The following is a 19,388-nucleotide window of genomic DNA, read 5'->3' as shown; positions in this document are numbered from 1 at the left end:
GATATTAGAGGTGAACTTAAACTTGTTAGCAAACATGCTTCTATGGTTACCACTCAAGTAGAACAAGTACTTAAAGCTCAAAAAGAAGCGCTTGATGTAATAAATAGTAAGAAAAATGATTATGTTGTTATAGTGGCTACTAGAACCGGTAGAATGACTCAGGATCCTTTGTATCCTGAAGGCCACCCTAAGAGAATCGAGCAAGATTCTTAGAGAAATGATATTGATGTACCGAGTTCTTCTAAAAAGAAGAAAAAGAAAAATGATAGGACTTTGCAAACTTCTAGTGAACCTATCGCTGAGCCACCTGAGAATCCAAATGATATTTCTATTTCTGATGCTGAAACACAATCAGGTGATGAACATGAACCTAGTGATAATGTTAATGATAATGTTCATATTGATGCTCAACCTAGTAATGATAATGATGTAGAAGTTGAACCTGTTGTTGATCTTGATAACCCACAATCAAAGAATCAACGTTATGATAAGAGAGATTTTGTTGCTAGGAAACATTGTAAAGAAAGGGAACCATGGGTTCAGAAACCCATGCCTTTTCCTCCGAAACCATCCAAGAAAAAGGATGATGAGGATTTTGAGCGCTTTGCTGAAATGATTAGACCCATCTTTTTGCGTATGCGATTAACTGATGTGCTCAAAACAAATCCTTATTCTAAGTATATGAAGGATATTATTACTAATAAAAGAAAGATACCTGAAGCTGAAATTTCCACCATGCCTGCTAATTATATTTTTAAGGGTGGAATACCAAAGAAACTTGGAGATCCTGGAGTACCTACTATACCATGCTCCATTAAGAGAAATTATGTTAAAACCGCTTTGTGTGATCTTGGAGCCGGTGTTAGTGTTATGCCTCTCTCTTTATATCGCAGACTTGACTTGAATAAGTTGACACCTACTGAAATATCTTTGCAAATGGCTGATAAATCAACTGCTATACCTGTCGGTATTTGTGAGGATGTGCCTGTTGTGGTTGCAAACGTTACTACTTTAACGGACTTTGTTATTCTTGATATTTCTGAGGATGATAGTATGTCTATTATTCTTGGAAGACCTTTCCTTAATACTGCAGAGGCTGTTATTGATTGCAACAAAGGCAATGTCACTTTTCATGTTAATGGCAATGAACACACGGTACACTTTCTGAGGAAACAACCTCAAGTTTATAGTGTCAACTCTATTGGAAAGATTCCATCGATTATATTTGGAGGTTTTGAATTTCCTCTCCCTACTGTCAAGAAGAAGTATGATATACTTATTGTTGGGGATTTTCATATCCCCGTTGAGGTAACTTAGTGCTATTCGAAATTTCTCCGGTTTCGTGTTAATCGAAATGAGCTCGTTAACAAGACTTGATCAACCTTGTTAGTGGATTCATTTTGATGATCACAAGATGGATGGAACTAGAAGCACAACCTTCTGTAGCCTCTTTATATTTTCTGTTATTTAGTAGAAATAAAGTAAAATAGTACTTTTCTGTCTGTCTCCTGACTTATCCGTACAATATAAAAATATCCCGAAAATAAAAGTCCTCAGAATGCCATGCCAATTTTATATGATTTTTGCGGGAATATTTAAGAATTTACTGTGGAAAAATCACCGCGGGGGGAGCTGCCACCTGGCCACGAGGGTGGAGGGCGCGCCCTACCCCCCTGGGCGCGCCCCCTGCCTCGTGGGCCCACGGTGGCCCTCCTCCACTTATTCCTGCACCCATCTTCTTCCTCTGCCTCACACAAACACGAAAAACCAACTCAAGCACGAGTTCTAGCCCCGTAGCTGTGATTTTCGATCTCCTTGCTCAAAGCACCTCTCAGAAAACTGCTTGGGGAGATTGTTCCTTGGTATGTGACTCCTCCATTGGTCCAATTAGTTTTTGTTCTAGTGCTTTATTCATTGCAAATTTGTGCTGCATAGGTGACCCTGTTCTTGAGCTTGCATGTCAAATTTATATGGTTCCAATTAGTACCAGTGCTTTATATAGGCTCTAGGCACTTGCAAGAGTTGTTGCTATCAATTTTATTGAAGTTGGTTCACTTTTATTTGAAGTCACTAAAAATTTCAGATTGTTTCAGAATTTATGAAGAGATTTTTGAGGGGCTCATCGAGCCAAAGCTCGAAGGAAAAACAAAAGGAAGAAGAACATAAGCCCAAATTTAATTTGCCTCGCACCATGGAGGTCCGGCCGTGTGAATGGCCTTCCGATGACTTCTTGAGGAGAGCCGGGATTTATGAAGATTTCTATTTATTAATTGAGAATGCTGGACTCACCGATTTCCTCCGCGACCAACGTCATCAGTATCTCGTACTCACAAATACTTTTGTGCAAAATTTCTACTTTTTCCCTAAAAGTTCACCTCCATCGTAGAATTTCATTTATATGACGTTGTTAAGAGAATGCCTTTAGCTGAATTTTGTGAGGTTTGCAAAATACCTTTTGAGGGCACCTTGGATGAACCACACCGTAACGAAATAGAAGCTTTCATTAACACTATCAAAGTGGGAGAAACCAGGAAGGTTTCCGATGCACGAATCACTAGCATACATTTTCCTGTTTTATGCTACTTTGCCTTATTTGCTAGTCGTTGCTTGATAGGTCGCGGAAACTGTGGAAACCTTAGTATTCCTGATGTTATCATTTTGTTCCATGGTTTATATCGAAGTAACTCTATTAGTTTGGGTGGAATTGTTGCTAGGCGGTTAAGTCTGAACCGTACTAAAGGCCCCATCTTTGGAGGCATTTATGCCTCACGCCTAGCTGAACATTTTGAAATACCTATTAGGCATGAGGAGGAAGAGGAAATATCGCTGCCTCGTGCTTATTTAGATTATAGGAGTATGCTAGCGCATGATTTTCTTGTTAAAAGCCACGAAGGGGAGCTCAAATATAAATTGTACTTTGATAAACACCACCCTGAGATTATTACTTTGCCTGCTCCCTCTTTGTTTAACTTGTCTGCAGGTCCTCACATCATTCCGTGGGCGGCCATTCAAGCCTATCGAAATCCTGCACCTGCCCCGGAACCGGAGCCACAAGATGAGCCTCCACGACTATCTGTTTATTCTTGGGATCCAGAGGAGGCTGCCAGCCAATGGTAGCCGGAGCCTTCTTCATCACAGTATGACCCCAACTTCACTTACGGGTATCCGCCAGGCCATTCCTGGCAATAGACCAACTTAGGCTAAAATCCTAAGATTGGGGAGTACATATTTCCCACCGACATTACATTCATGTTTACACACACTCATTGCTAGATGTCGGTGTTCATACTCTTTCACTGTAATATCCATGCTAGTTTACTTTCTTTTTCCTGCTTTCTTCTTGTGTGTTTAATAAACCTTAAGAAAAACCAAAAAAATTTAGTAGTACTTTATTTCTTTGCTGTAGTAATTAAAACGGGAAACCCAAAAATATTTCCCGTTCTTCTTTTGTTTGTTGGGAGCTTTCCCGTGTAAATAGTTTTTTCTTTTCCTTTCTTTGGGGGTCGAGAAGACCATATTGAAAATGCTTAGTGGCTCATATATGCATGAATGATTATTTAACTTAGAGCCCATATTACTTGTCCTCTCTCTTGAGTTGAATGCTTGCAGATTCCAGCTCAGTCCAATGCACGTGCACTCTTATTATTATTCACATCATTCGGTTGTGCAAGTGAAAGGCAGTAATGATGATATATGATGGACTTATTGGGATGAGAAAAGCTGGTATGAACTCGACCTCTCTTGTTTTTGTAAATATGATGATTCATCGTTCCTGGGTTAGCTATTATGAAGTAAGCATATTTGCAATGACATTTAGAGATTATAGTTGCTTGTGCCATGCTTGATTAGCTATGAGTTATAATGGTTTGCCTTGCGTGCCAACATGCTATTAGAATGATTATGATGTGGTATGAGGGGATGGTATCCTCCTTTAAATGAATTGAGTGACTAGACTTGGCACATGTTCACGCATGTAGTTGAATCAAATCAACATAGCCTTCATGATATTTATGTTCATGGTAGATTATATCCTACTCATGCTTGTATTCGGTGTAAATTAATTTTGATGCATGTTTACGACTGTTGCCGCTCTCCCAGTTGGTCGCTTCCCAGTCTTTTGCTAGCCTTCACTTGTACTAAGCGGGAATACTGCTTGTGCATCCAAACTCCTTAAAACCCCAAAGTTGTTCCATATGAGTCCACTATACCTTCTTATATGCGGTATTTACCTGCCGATCCAAGTAAATTTGTATGTGCCAAACTCCAAACCTTCAAATGAAATTCTGTTTTGTATACTCGAGCAGCTCATGTTTCAACTGGGGCTGCCCTTATCTTCCATGTTAGGCGGTTATTCTCAAGAGGAGTGGACTCCGCTCCTCATTCACGAGAAAATGGTTGGTCACCGGGATGCCCAGTCCCATGCTTTATGCAAACTAAATCAAAATAATTGCAAACAAAACTCCCCTTGGGACCCGTTGAATGTTGGAGGCACTCGTTGTTTCGAGCAAGCCATGGATTGATGCTTGTGGAGGAAGGGGAGTATAAACTTTACTATTCTGTTTGGGAACCGCCTATAATTTGTTTAGTATGGAAGATATCGTCATCTCATAGTTGTTGCGTTGACAGCAAAAGTATGCCGCTCAAAATGTTATTCAATCTCTATTTTAAAACAGAGCTCTGGCACTTCTACAAATCCCTGCTTCCCTCTGCGAAGGGCCTATCTATTTACTTTTATGTTGAGTCATCACCCTTCTTATTAAAAAGCACCCACTGGAGAGCACACTGTTGTTTGCATTCATTATTATTGGTTTATTTCGGGTATGACTTGACTGGATCTCTTTTACCATGAATTACAATGTTTAGTCAGTCCTTGATCTTTAAAGGTGCTTTGCATTTATGTTTTGCGGTCTCAGAAATGGCTAGCGAGATACCATTTTGTTATATCATGTTATAATTATTTTGAGAAAGTGTTGTCATCCGAGTTTTGTTATTATAGCTTGCTATCTGATTTTGCTATTGATATGAGTAATTGTGAGACCTTTGTGTTATTGTGAGAATGGTTAGTTCATAATATTTGCTGAAACTTGAATGCTGGCTTTTCATGTTTACAACAACAAGAGCAAAGAGAGTTTGTAAAAGTTTTTCTTTTTCTCTTTCAGTTTGTCAACTGAATTGCTTGAGGACAAGCAAGGGTTTAAGCTTGGGGGAGTTGATACGTCTCCGTCGTATCTAATTTTCCAAACACTTCTGCCCTTGTTTTGGACTCTAACTTGTATGATTTGAATGGAACTAACCCGGACTGACGCTGTTTTCAGCAGAATTGCCATGGTGTTGTTTTTGTGCAGAAAATAAAGATTCTCGGAATGTCCTGAAACTCCACGGAACACCTTAGAAAAAATAAAGAAAAATCCTCGAAAAAGATGAAGACCAGGGGGCCCACACCTTGCTCACGAGGGTGCCCCCCCTGGGCGCACCCCCCTACCTCGTGGGCTCCCTGGTGGCCCTCCGACGCCAACTCCAACTCCATATATTGGCTTTCGGGGAGAAGAAAATCAGCGAGAATAAATCATCGCGTTTTACGATATGGAGCCGCCGCCAAGCCCTAATCTCTCTCGGGAGGGCTGATCTAGAGTCCGTTCGGGGCTACGGAGAGGGGGATTCGTCGTCGTCGTCATCATCAACCATACTCCATCACCAATTTCATGATGCTCACCGCCGTGCGTGAGTAATTCCATCGTAGGCTTGCTGGACGGTGATGGGTTGGATGAGATTTATCATGTAATCGAGTTAGTTTTGTTAGGGTTTGATCCCTAGTATCCACTCTGTTATGAGATTGATGTTGCTATGACTTTGCTATGCTTAATGCTTGTCACTAGGGCCCGAGTGCCATGATTTCAGATCTGAACCTATTATGTTTTCATGAATATATGTTAGTTCTTGATCCTATCTTGCAAGTCTATAGTCACCTACTATGTGTTATGATCCGGCAACCCCGAAGTGACAATAATCGGGACCACTCCCGGTGATGACCATAGTTTGAGGAGTTCATGTATTCACTATGTGCTAATGCTTTGTTCTGGTTCTCTATTAAAAGGAGGCCTTAATATCCCTTAGTTTCCAATAGGACCCCGCTGCCACGGGAGGGTAGGACAAAAGATGTCATGCAAGTTCTTTTCCATAAGCATGTATGACTATATTCGGAATACATGCCTACACTACATTGATGAACTGGAGCTAGTTCTGTGTCACCCTATGTTATGACTGTTACATGATGAACCACATCCGGCATAATTATCCATCATTGATCCGGTGCCTACGAGTTTTCCATATACTGGCTCACTTATTTACTTTTCCGTTGTTACTGTTACAATCACTACAAAATACCAAAAACATTACTTTTGCTGTCTTTACTTTTGTTACCATCACCACCACTATCATATTACTTTGCTACTAAACATTTTGCTGCAGATACTAAGTTTCCAGGTGTGGTTGAATTGACAACTCAGCTGCTAATACTTGAGAATATTCTTTGGCTCCCCTTGTGTCAAATCAACAAATTTGGGTTGAATACTCTACCCTCGAAAACTGTTGCGATCCCCTATACTTGTGGGTTATCAGGGATAAGGACTCCCTTTCGCACCCACGCTTTCTTCTTCCCGATCCATTCCCGTCCGCCCAAGCTCTAGAGCCCAAGCGTTCATCTTCTCTGCCCACGAAGGCCTTCCGAAAATGTCCGGATCCGGAGCAGGAGGCAAATGGATGGTCTCTACCATCCGGGAGAAGGATATCAAAAAGCTTCGGGAGGCTGGGTATCTGGCCAAGAAAATCAGCCATCGTCTCCCGACGGCAAGACAGATCATCCCTACCCCGGAACCCCACGAGAGGGTTGTATTCCTCCCTCACTTTGTCAGCGGGCTAGGGTTTCCCCTCCACCCATTCGTTCGCGGCATCATGTATTATTATGGGATCGATCTTCACGGTCTGTCCCCTAATTCTTTCTCAACATCTCGACATTCATTGTCGTATGCGAGGCTTTTCTCCACATTTCGCCACATTTTGGCTTACGGCTAAAGATTTTTAATGTGAAGCCCAAGGTAGTGGGTGGCGAGCACGCCGAATGCGGGGGCTCCATGGTGAGCAAGATACCCAACTTTACATGGCCAACAGGCACCTTTAACGATTCCGTCAAGGAGTGGCAACAGTAGTGGTTTTACATCACCGAGCCGTGCGACATGGAATGGGCCGCGACCCCCGAGTTTCGATCCGGTGCCCCCCTACGGCTTACATCCTGGGTCAAGAAGGGCCTGAACTGGTCCTCGCCCGACGAATTGTCGGTGCTTTAGACGCGCGTTAAAGATATGGGAGACAAGAACATTGAACTTGCCAATGTGGTCTAGGTGATGTTAGTTCGCCGGATCCTGCCTTGTCAACACCGAACTTGCAATCTATGGGAATTCAATCCGGCCAAGCACCAAACCTTGCGAGAGATTTTCGGCTCCTCGCACAAGGACATCTGGAAGGTGCTTTTCAAGTCCAGAAAATCATGGTCGGAGTTCGCCGAAGACCGCGGGTACCAACTGTCCCGCCCTGCAAGCTCGGCGAGTTATCATACTTTTTATCCGCATAACCCAAGGGAAGCGCTTAACGTGTTTTCTACAACTCTCCTAGGGCTGGACGAAGAAGGCGGATCGGATCCATTGTCCGGCCCCGCTGCCCAAAGAACCGGCCGTCCCACTTCTGACTAAGATGCTGGTCCCGGCACCTTACAAGGTGCCGAAGAAGACGGCCGAGAAGGGGGCCAAGAAGACCCGGGTCGGCCTTCGTCACCGCGGCGCTTCGGATACCATATCCGAAGGCTCTAATGCCCATTCCGCCTCCAAAGAGGATGACGAGGAGGAGGAGGAAGATGAATCCCCTGCGGGGGAAGAAAGAAGAGGACAGCCTCCGCACACTTGGAGGCCGGGTCGCCCAAAAGGGGAAAAGCTCCTCTTCCGGGGGAGTCCACTGCCACCGTCGACAGCGGCCTGGCGTGGGATCCCAGGGTCTAGCCCCTGGTGAACACATGAGTATATATAGTCTGAACACATTTATGCGTCTCGACTCATCATGGCGTAATATTTTAACCTGAACCACATGTTTTGTAGTCCGGCGAGGTCCCGTACCGAATAATCCTCATCAGAGGATTCGCTGAGCTCGGATGCTATGGAAAGCGGGATGCCCCCAAAGGCCCTTCCTCCATACAGGTGCATAACATTGAGGCTTCGTCCCAGAAGGACTCCGGCCAAGGAGGAGAGGAAAAGATCATGAAGGCGGTGCCTGGAGGTCAAACTTCAGGGGCCGGACACGTGGGGGGAGAAAATTCCCCTGGGAGTTGACGGCGGGGGCTATCCGAAATTCGGCTCCCAGCCAAATACAGTTCCGGAGACCAATACGGCTCCAGAATCAGGCAGGCAACCTCTCTCAGCTGGAGGGGAGATGCCTGTTACACCGGCAACCTCTGTCCAACCAGAGGTGTCGGATGCTTTGCTAGTTGCGCTGAAGAGCGCCTCCATCATCGACGAACACCGTGCCCTTATGGGTGCGGTATGTTTTTCGAAGAGCGTCATGGTATAGATAGTAGCCCTTGATACACTGTTCGGTGAAAGAAGAAACCGGACAGAGGATCAAATTTATGTTCGCAGGAAGACTCATTGAATGACATCTAATGCTCTTCTATTATAAGCAGGCGTCTGTAGCGTCTGCTGCCTCTCATACCGTAGAGATCTCCGGACTGAATCAAAGTCTGGAGCAGGCCAAAGAAGAACTTGGCCAGTTGAAAATGCAGTTGGGAGAGAAACGAGGTATGCACAAGTCTTGTTTGCGTGTAGTGCGATCGACTTTCCAGTATGATAAAATATGTTCCCTGATTTTCTAGGGATGATGACCGAGGTCGAGGCTCTTAAGAAGGTTGTGGCCAAGGCCGAGGAAAAGGCAGCCGCAAAGCAGGCCCTCCGTAAGGAGTACGAGGCCAGAGTTATTAACACTGAGTAGGAGCTTCAAGAGGCCGTGAAGAAATGCGAGACCTTGGAGCAGAGTTTAACGGAGAAAGAATTCGAACTCACCAAGGCGCATCAGGCTAAGAGCGATGCCTGGGGGGAAACCCAAAGCGCCCTGCAGGGGATCCAAGAGGCGAGGAAGATCGCGTCGGGTAAGGCTTTTTCCCTATAAAGCAAGTTTTTGAGGAGAAGATTATGTTTCTAATTTTGAATTCGGATTTCTCCAGGGGTGTTTGCGGAGCTGCCCTGCAGTATATTGGATGCCGTGCAATTCTACCGGGCCGAAGAAAGGAACACTGCGAATAAGCTTTTCTCGTCGCAGTATTTGGCGCCGAATTATCCGGTGCCTTTTGCTGGTCAACTGAAACAGCTGGTCGAACTGCATAAGGCGGCGGAACTAGCCATGAAGGATTTGATTATCCGGCTATGGCCTGCCGAGCCGATTCCAAGCAGCTACTTCGGGCTCGTGAAGCGGCTTGTAAGCGCTTTCCCTCGACTTGACGTCATCAAGCGGTCGGTCTGCATAGAGGGTGCGCGAATGGCCTTCACCCGCGTGAAGGTGCACTGGGGGAAGATGGATGCTGAGAAGCTGATGACCAAAGGGCCGCCAAAGGGGAAGGAGCACCGTAAGCCTAAATTATATTGTGAAAGTGTCCTTAAAGGATCCTACCTTGCAGCAGAGCTATGCACCAAGGACATTATATTTCCATGAATGCCAATCATGTAGTCCTTTGTAATGTTTGAACAAGGTCATTTATTTATTGCCTGTTATATAAAAGTTTACCCTCTTGTGCGGCCGTTTTATATGTTAAACCTGAGAGTTGGCCAGTCGTCGGCTTCTGCCCCCATGTAAGAAGTACAGGGGTGTTCGGGATAAACCTGAGCACTCTTTATCCTAGTTTTGGGTCCTTCTAAGGAGGTGCTCAGTACAATGAACCAGGCAATTGGACTATAGGGCTTTATCACTCTCACTTAGCCATAGGAGCTTTAGTAAGGTAGGCGCAACCGCTGGTGTTCGGAAGACCGTACTAGGGGCTCTATAAGCACCTAATCGGAGGAAAACCGATCCATCGCACGCTGCATTGGTTATGGCATTACGCGGGAGAAATCCTTAAAGATTTTACGACCTCTCGAACAGCTAACCAACTCTTGCTGTATCATCACAGTCAGTTTTCGGCTTTCTCTACTGAGGTGCTCGTCCGGAAGAACCGGGACACAATTGCAGTAGTTCTCCCAGTGCTACCTTAGCTGATATAGCGGAACATAAGGTAACAAAACATGGGAGCTGGGCAAACCCAACTATTGACCCAAAGACATGATTCAGAGCTGATGCATATAATGCTATAGGTTCGGGGTGCCGAACTTCCACGAAGGTGTTCGGGCTTTATTGCCGTACTGTGGGTAAAACAAAGCCCCTAGCACGTTTAAAGGCATATCGTGGTGTATGGATGCAACTCGACAAAAGAGTTTTAATAAGAAATGACAACAGAAAAGCGTCATACAAATCCACATATTTTATTTTAATAGTGCGTCGATGCGTATAAGACATGTAATAATGGAAAAGAAATATGACTGTAGCACCTGCTGAGACCAGGGGAGAAGAAGCTGCGTGCGGATCCGAGGTATAGTCGGATGGTCATCGCGGGGAACATCTAAGGATTCCCTTGTGCGTTCGGGCTGCCTCCATATTGCCCGTCCTGGTCGACGCAAAGGTGAGACTGCAAATGAAATGTAAGAAATTGTTGTGTGCCGGAGAGCGGTTGAGCCGCTGTATGCGGCCTATCTTGGCCTTCGCCGGAGTATTTAATTGAGCTCTGGACGAGCTGGGCTATGCTACCATGAAGTAGTTCGAAGTCCTTTGGCGGTATCTGGGAGCCTGGCCGTCGACTCAAGGTTTGGCTGCAAGGTGCTGCTCATTGCTTCTGCTGTTAAGACAACGGTGTACTTGTTGCTGCTGAAGGAAAGGTCGGCCTTGCCCTTAACCGTGATGACGCCGCACGGACCGGGCATCTTGACCTTACGGTAGGCGGAGTGTGGCACCGCGTTAAATCGAGCGAACGTGGTTCGTCCGAGTAGTGCCTGATAATCACTGCGGAAGGGGACGATTTCGAAGGTTAACTCTTTGGTGCGGTAATTGTCTGGTGATCCAAAGACTACCTCGGGGGTAATGGAGCCTGTACAACTGGCTTCCACACCTGGAATAATGCCTTTGAAAGTGGCTGTAGTGGGTTTGATCATCGAATGATCGATGCCCATCTTGCGCATTGTGTCCTGATAAAGCAGGTTTAGACTGCTGCCTTTGTCCATAAGGACTCATGTGAGGTGAAACCCGTTAATTATTGGGTCTAGGACTACTGCGGCTGGATTGCCCTGATTGTCATTGACCGGACGATCTGTGTGGTTGAAGGTGACCGACCCTAGTTTATATTGTGGGACGGCTGGTTCCGTTAAGTAGGCAACCCTAGGGGTGCGTATCGGGTCCGGTTTGGGAATTTTGGTGGTGTTTACCACGTTCACCGTTTGGATTTGTGGGGGAAATTTCTTTTGCCCTCCTGTGTTCGGTGATCTGGGCTCTTCGTCGCCATCATTGCTTTGAGACCCCCTTTATTGTTTTTGGCGCCTACCCTGCCAGCTTGTTTGAATACCCATCATTCTCTGTTGGTATGGGTGGCTGGCATCCCTGGGGTGCCATGAATTTGGCATTGACGATCGAGTATGTGCTCCAGACTGGACGAACCCGGATGGTTGTTTTATTGGGGCCCTTTCCGCTGACCGGACTTTGAGCCCCTAAACCCGGCATTAACTGCCGTATCTTCAGCATTTTCACCATATCTGCGGCGTTTGTGGTTGTTGCGTCGTGGTTTGCCATTGCTATCCCTGGCCTCTGATGAGCCAGGTTTGCTTGCTCTGTTGTTACTACGAGCCAACCAGCTATCTTCGCCCGCACAAAAGCGGGTCATAAGTGTTGTGAGGGCTGCCATGGATTTAGGCTTAGCCACTCGTCATGGATTTTATGCTTAAATGCCGCTAAGGCCTCTGCATCCGGACAATCAACAATTTGATTCTTCTTAGTTAGGAACCAGGTCCAGAATTTCCTGGCCGATTCCCCTGGCTGTTGAGTTATATGACTTAAATCGTCAGCACCGGCGGTCGCACATAGGTGCCCTGGAAGTTGTCAAGGAATGCATCTTCCAAATCCTCCCAACTGCCAATGGAGTCTGCTGGCAAGCTATTCAGCCAATGCCGAGCTGGTCCTTTGAGTTTTAGTGGGAGGTACTTGATGGCATGTAGATCATCACCGCGAGCCATGTGAATCTGGAGGAGGAAATCCTCGATCCATACTGCGGGGTCTATTGTACCATCATATGATTCAATGTTTACGGGTTAAAAACCCTCTGGGAATTCGTGATCCATTACTTCGTCAGTGAAGCATAGGGGGTGTGCGGCGCCTCTATGCCGGGCTATATCACGACGCAGTTCATACGAGTCTTGTCTGCTGTATTCGGCCCGGACGGATTTGCTTTTAGTATATCCAGTGTGATGATCATCGTCCCACGTTGGGGCGCGCCCCCATGATCAGTAGATCGATCTTGCATGTTTTTCTTTGTTTTCCAGTACGCCTCATAGGTCCCGCGTGTTGCCCCGGGCCTTGGTATTTTTGTTTGAACGGCGGCGGGGTGCGGGCTGGACTTCGGGCTGATATGCCTTTCTGTCTCGGCCACGAGGTGGCCGATCATCCACATCGTACGCTGGTGATGTAGGTTTCAATGCTTCCTCCTCGAGTTGGGGTAGCAACCTGCGCTTTGGGTGACTCTTGGTTGGGCGTTCGAGTTCGTATTCCTCGGCCGCAAGGACTTCAGTCCATCTGTCCGCTAGCAGATCCTGATCAACTCAAAGCTGTTGTTGCTTTTTCTTCAGGCTGTTTGCTATTTCTATAAGCCGGCACTTGAAGCGCTCCTGTTCGACGGGATCCTCAGGAACGATAAATTCTTCGTCGACGAGGCTCACCTCGTCTTCAGAGAGAGGCATGTAATTGTTATGCTCCGATTCTCCGTCTGCTGCCTGTTTCGGAGGGCTAGCTTGTTCATCCTCCCGCTCTAGGTCTGGCTGGAGGGGATTGTCGTCGTCCTCGGCACTATCCGGAGTGTTATTGTCTCTCGTGCCGGTATTGCTACTTTTACTATGGCGGGACTTAGAGCGGCGCCGCTGACGTCGGTGCTTGGATTACTTCTTGGAGGGATTATCCTCTGCTGTCTTATCACCATTGCCTTCTTTGGGGGAGTCCACCATGTATATGTCATATGATGAGGTGGCAGTCCAACGCCCTGTGGGCGGTGGTTCTTGTTCGTCTCCTGCATCGTCGTCCATACCGTCGACGTCTTCGGAGCCGAAGTCGAGCATGTCGGTTAAATCGTCGACAGTGGCTACTAAGTGGGTGGTGGGTGGGGAGCGGATTTCTTCGTCGTCCGCATCCCATTCTAGCCGGACATAGTTTGGCCAAGTGTCTCCTGACAGGGAGAGAGACCTCAACGAGTTTAGCACGTCGCCAAAGGGCGAGTGCTGAAAGATATCCGCGGAGGTAAACTCCATGATCAGTGCCCAATCAGATTCGATAGGCACGGACACATGTGGTTAGGAGCCCGTGGACGGGGACGAATCCAAATGTCCGACAACACGGGCCTCATAGGAGGTGAAGTCAGTATTTGGCTCAATCGCCACTGAGTGTGCGGCCTCCATGGTGGGGTCCATCCACCCGTCCTCAGATGGCGCAATTTGTTCCGGATTAAAGGCCAGAGTAGATGCAGGTGTGATCTCCCAAACACTGTCCGACAACAGAGCTAAGTCATGCTCGTCATGATCATGCGGTGCACCTAACATGGGCTCGAATCCGTCGAAGATCAAGTCTCCGCGGATGTTGGCAGTATAGTTCACGTTTCTAAACCTGACCTGATGGCCAGGGGCGTAGCTCTCGATCTGCTCCAGATGGCCAAGCGAGTTGGCCCGCAGCACAAAGCCATCGAATAAAAAGATCTGTCCGGGGAGGAAAACCTCATCCTGGATCGCATCGTTGCCGATGATCGAAGGAGCCATCTAGCCTTACGGTGACGGCACAGTGGAACTTTCAATGAAATCACTAATGTCGGTGTCAAAACTGGCGGATCTCAGGTAGGGGGTCCCGAACTGTGCGTCTAAGGCGGATGGTAACAGGAGGCGGGGGACACGATGTTTACCCAGGTTCGAGACCTCTTGATGGAGGTAATACCCTACTTCCTGCTTGATTGATCTTGATGATATGAGTATTACAAGAGTTGATCTACCACGAGATCATAGAGGCTAAACCCTAGAAGCTAGCCTATGGTATGATTGTTGTTGTCCTACAGACTAAACCCTCCGGTTTATATAGACACCGGAGGGGGCTAGGGTTACACAGAGTCGGTTACAAGGGAGGAGATCTACATATCCGTATTGCCAAGCTTGCCTTCCACGCCCAGGAGAGTCCCATCCGGACATGGGACGAAGTCTTCAATATTGTATCTTCATAGCCCAACAGTCCGACCAAAGGATATAGTCCAGCTGTTCGAGGACCCCCTAATCCAGGACTTCCTCAAAGGCGACCTTGTTTTCGGCGCGTTCAATCGGCCAAGAATTCCAACAAGTTGACGCCGAAGTGGGAAGGCCCTTATCAGGTAATACGAGTCACCAGGCCCGGCGCAGTCCGCCTGGAGACCGAAGATGCTATTCCAGTGAGCAACTCCTGGAACATTTAACATCTTCGCAAGTTTTACCCTTAAGGAGCGGTTGTCGGGCACCCCGGCAAACCACCTTTTTGTACAAGCCTTGCCGGCAAGGCATATAACCCTCTGTACAAAGCCAGGCGTAGACCCTGAGCATAAATAAATGAAGCGTTGGCGCCCTAAGTTTTAGCATGCATGCTAGGTTAAGTCTCTCCCTTGGTTAGGGTTGATAGTGCTTAGCGGTGACTAACCCCTAGCATAGAGGTCGAGTGTGCGTCTCTCTGTTCCTTTCCGTCCTCTTTGGTTCACAGCGTACATGTACGTTTTTGCTGAGCTATTTGGAAGAAAGAGGACGAGCCGGCGCTCCGACCCCGGCAAGCCGAGATTGCCGGGGGCTGCAACCACAAGGATCCAACCCCGGCAAGCCAAGGTTGCCGGGGGCTGCAGATCCAGATAAGTATTTTATCCCTTATTATTCTCTTCTGTATGAAATTGGGACGTATGAAACCTCGTTTTGCTCCTAAACCACCGTGCTCCCCCTTCCCCTATACCCAGGTCCCTGGGTCAGAGCCGGGTCGTAGTTGCGGTGGCAAGGAAATAAACGAAGGGCCTAACTCTACTTCGCCCCTACTGATAACCCACAAGTATAGGGGATCAATTGTAGCCTCTTTTGATAACTAAGAGTGTTGAACCCAACGAGGAGCTAAAGGTAGAACAAATATTCCTTCAAGTTCTATCGACCACCGATACAACTCTACGCATGCTTAACGTTCGCTTTACCTAAAACAAGTATGAAACTAGAAGTACTTTGTAGGTGTTTTTGGATAGGTTTGCAAGAAAATAAAGAGCACGTAAATAAAAGCTAGGGGCTGTTTAGATAAAGACTCAATAAAATAAATATAGCAAGTGTGGAGACGTGGTGGTAAGAGTTGCGAAATTGTCCCTAAGCAATTGACTACTTTACTAGACCGATAGCAAGTTTTATGTGGGAGAGGCCACTGCTAGCATGTCATCCCTGACTTGGAATTCTATGCACTTATGATTGGAACTATTAGCAAGCATCCGTGAATACTAACATTCATTAAGGTAAAACCCAACCATAGCATTAAGATTTATTGGTCCCCCTTCAATCTCGTATGCATCAATTTCTATGCTAGGTAGAAGGTTCTGTCACTCTTGCCCTCCAATACATAGTCCTATCAACATACAACTAACCCTATGGTGTGATCCACGCGCGCTCTCATATGATGAGCACCAAAGGACAGCAACATAACCACAAGCAAATTAAATCAATCATAACAATTCATCAACCACCGATAGGACAACGAAAATCTACTCAGACATCATAGGATGGCAACACATCATTGGATAATAATATGAAGCATAAAGCACCATGTTCAAGTAGAGGGTACAGCGGGTTGCAGGAGAGTGGACCGCTTTAGATAGAGGGGGGAAGGTGATGGAGATGTTGGTGAAGATGGCGGAGGTGTTGGTGAAGATCGCGGTGATGATGGTGGTGGCCACGGCAGCATTCCGGCGCCACCGGAAGAGAGGGGGAGAGGGGGCCCCTTCTTCTTCTTCTTCTTCCTTTACCTCCTCCCTAGATGGGAGAAGGGTTTACCCTCTGGTCCTTGGCCTCCATGGCATGGGAGGGGCGAGAGCCCCTCCGAGATTGGATCTGTCTCTCTATTTCTCTCTATTTCTGCGTTCCCGTGCTCTGCCCTTCCACCGTTTCGTATATATATGGAGATCCGTAACTCCGATTGGATTGAAACCTTCGCCCAGATTTTTCTCTGAAAATTAGCTTACTTGCGGCCGAATAAGAGCAGCAACCGCCTTACGGGTGGCCCACGAGGGTCAGGGGCGCGCCCAAGGGGACAGGCGCGCCCCCTGCCTCATGGCCACCTCGGGCACCGTCTCGCGTTGATTCTTCTTCCCATATTCTCCATATATTCCAAAAATATTCTCCGTCCATTTTTATTCCGTTTGATATGGGGTTTCTGCGAAACATAAAACATGCAACAAACAGGAACTGTCACTGGGCACTGGATCAATATGTTAGTCCCAAAAATAGTATAAAAAGTTGCCAAAAGTATGTGAAAGTTGTAGAATATTGGCATGGAACAATAAAAAATTATAGATATGACGGAGACGTATCAGCATCCCCAAGCTTAATTCCTGCTCATCCTCGAGTAGGTAAATGATAAAAAAGATAATTTTGATGTGGAATGCTACCTAGCATAATCATGATCATGTAATCTAATCATGGCATGAATATTAAGACACGAGTGATTCAAGGCAATAGTCTATCATTTGACATAAAAACAACAATACTTCAAGCCTACTAATAAAGCAATCATGTCTTTTCAAAATAACATGGCCAAAGAAAGTTATCCCTACAAAATCATATGGTCTGGCTATGCTCCATCTTCACCACACAAAATATTCACATCATGCACAACCCCGATGACAAGCCAAGCAATTGTTTCATATTCTTGACGTTCTCAAACCTTTTCAACTTTCACACAATACATGATCATGAGCCATGGATATAACACTATAGGTGGAATAGAATATGATGGTGGAGGTTGTGTGCAGAAGACAAAAAGGAGAAAGTCTCACATCGACGCGGCTAATCAACGGGCTATGGGGATGCCCATCAATTGATGTCAATGCAAGGAGTAGGGATTGCCATGCAACAGATGCACTAAGAGCTATAAGTATATGAAAGATCATACTGAAACTAAGTGGGTGTGCATCCAACTTGCTTGCTCATGAAGACCTCGGGCATTTGAGGAAGCCCATCATTGGAATATACAAGCCAAGTTCTATAATGAAAATTCCCACTAGTATATGAAAGTGATAACTCAAGAGACTCTCTATATGAAGAACATGGTGCTACTCTGAAGCACAAGTATGGTAAAAGGATAGTAACATTGCCCCTTCTCTCTTTTTCTCTCATTTTTTTATTTTCTCCTTTTTTATTTTTTTATTTTTTTGGTGGGCTTCTTTGGCCTCTTTTATTTTGATAACCTCACATGGGGCAATGTTCTAATAATGATGATCATCACACTTTTATTTACTTATAACTCAATATTACAACTCGATATCTAGAACAAAGATATGACTCTATATGAATGCCTCCGACGGTGTACCAGGATGTGCAATGATCTAGCGTAGCAATGACATCAAAAACCGGACAAGCCATGAAAACATCATGCTAGCTATCTTACGATCATGCAAAGAAACATGACAATAAATTCTCAAGTCATGTATATGATGATGATGGAAGTTGCATGGCAATATATCTCAAAATGGCTATGGAAATGCCATAATATGTAGGTATGGTGGCTGTTTTGAGGAAGATATAAGGAGGCTTATGTGTGATAGAGCATATCATGTCACGGGGTTTGGATGCACCGGCGAAGTTTTCACCAACTCTCGAGGTGAGAAAGGGCAATGCACGGTACCGAAGAGGCTAGCAATGATGGAAGGGTGAGAGTGCATATAATCCATGGACTCAACATTAGTCATAAAGAACTCACATACTTATTGCAAAAATCTATTAGTAATCAAAACAAAGTACTACGCGCATGCTCCTAGGGGGATATATTGGTAGGAAAAGACCATCGCTCGTCCCCGACCGCCACTCATAAGGAAGACAATCAATAAATAAATCATGCTCCGACTTCATCACAAAACGGTTCACCATACGTGCATGCTACGGGAATCACAAACCTCAACACAAGTATTTCTACTAATCCACAACTACCCAATAGCATGACTCTAATATCACCGTCTTTATATCGCAAACTATTGCAAGGAATCAAACATATCATATTCAGTGATCTACAAGTTTTATGTAGGAACAACCATGTGAATGACCAGTTCCTGTCATCTCTCTAAATAGATATAAGTGAAGCAAGAGAGTTTAATTCTTTCTACAAAAGATATGACCATGCTCTAACAAATATAAGTGAATAAAAAGAGCATTCTACAAATGGCAGTTTTCTATGTGAAGAGAAACAGGCAATCCAAACTTCAAATGATATAAGTGAAGCACATGAAGCATTCTATAAAGCCATACTCAAAAGATATAAGTGAAGTGCAATGAGCATTCTATAAATCAACCAAGGACTATCTCATACCATCATGGTGCATAAAATAAAAGTGAAAAATAACTGCAAAAGACGATCCAAGATTTGCACATATCGCATGAACGAAACGAATCCGAGAACATACCGATACTTGTTGAAGAAAGAGGGGATGCCTTCCGGGGCATCCCCAAGCTTAGACGCTTGAGTCTCCTTGAATTTTTACTTGGGGTGCCTTGGGAATCCCCAAGCTTGAGCTCTTGCCTCTCCTTCTTCTCCTCACATCGAGACCTTCTCGATCATCGAACACTTCATCCACACAAAACTTCAACAGAAAACTCGGTAAGATCCATTAGTATAATAAAGCAAATCACTACTCTAAGTACTGTTGCAAACCAATTCATGTTTTGTTTTGTAATTGTAGATACTTTAATATAACTTTTTCATGGCTTAATCCACTGATATAATTCGACAGTTTCTTCAAAACAATCAAACTATGCATCAAAAACAGAATCTGTCTAAAA

The sequence above is a fragment of the Triticum dicoccoides genome, chromosome 5B (assembly GCF_002162155.2).
Source record: "Triticum dicoccoides isolate Atlit2015 ecotype Zavitan chromosome 5B, WEW_v2.0, whole genome shotgun sequence".
Lineage (NCBI taxonomy): Eukaryota > Viridiplantae > Streptophyta > Magnoliopsida > Poales > Poaceae > Triticum > Triticum dicoccoides.
The sequence above is the reverse complement of the archived record's forward strand: the minus strand, read 5'-3'. Positions refer to the sequence as shown.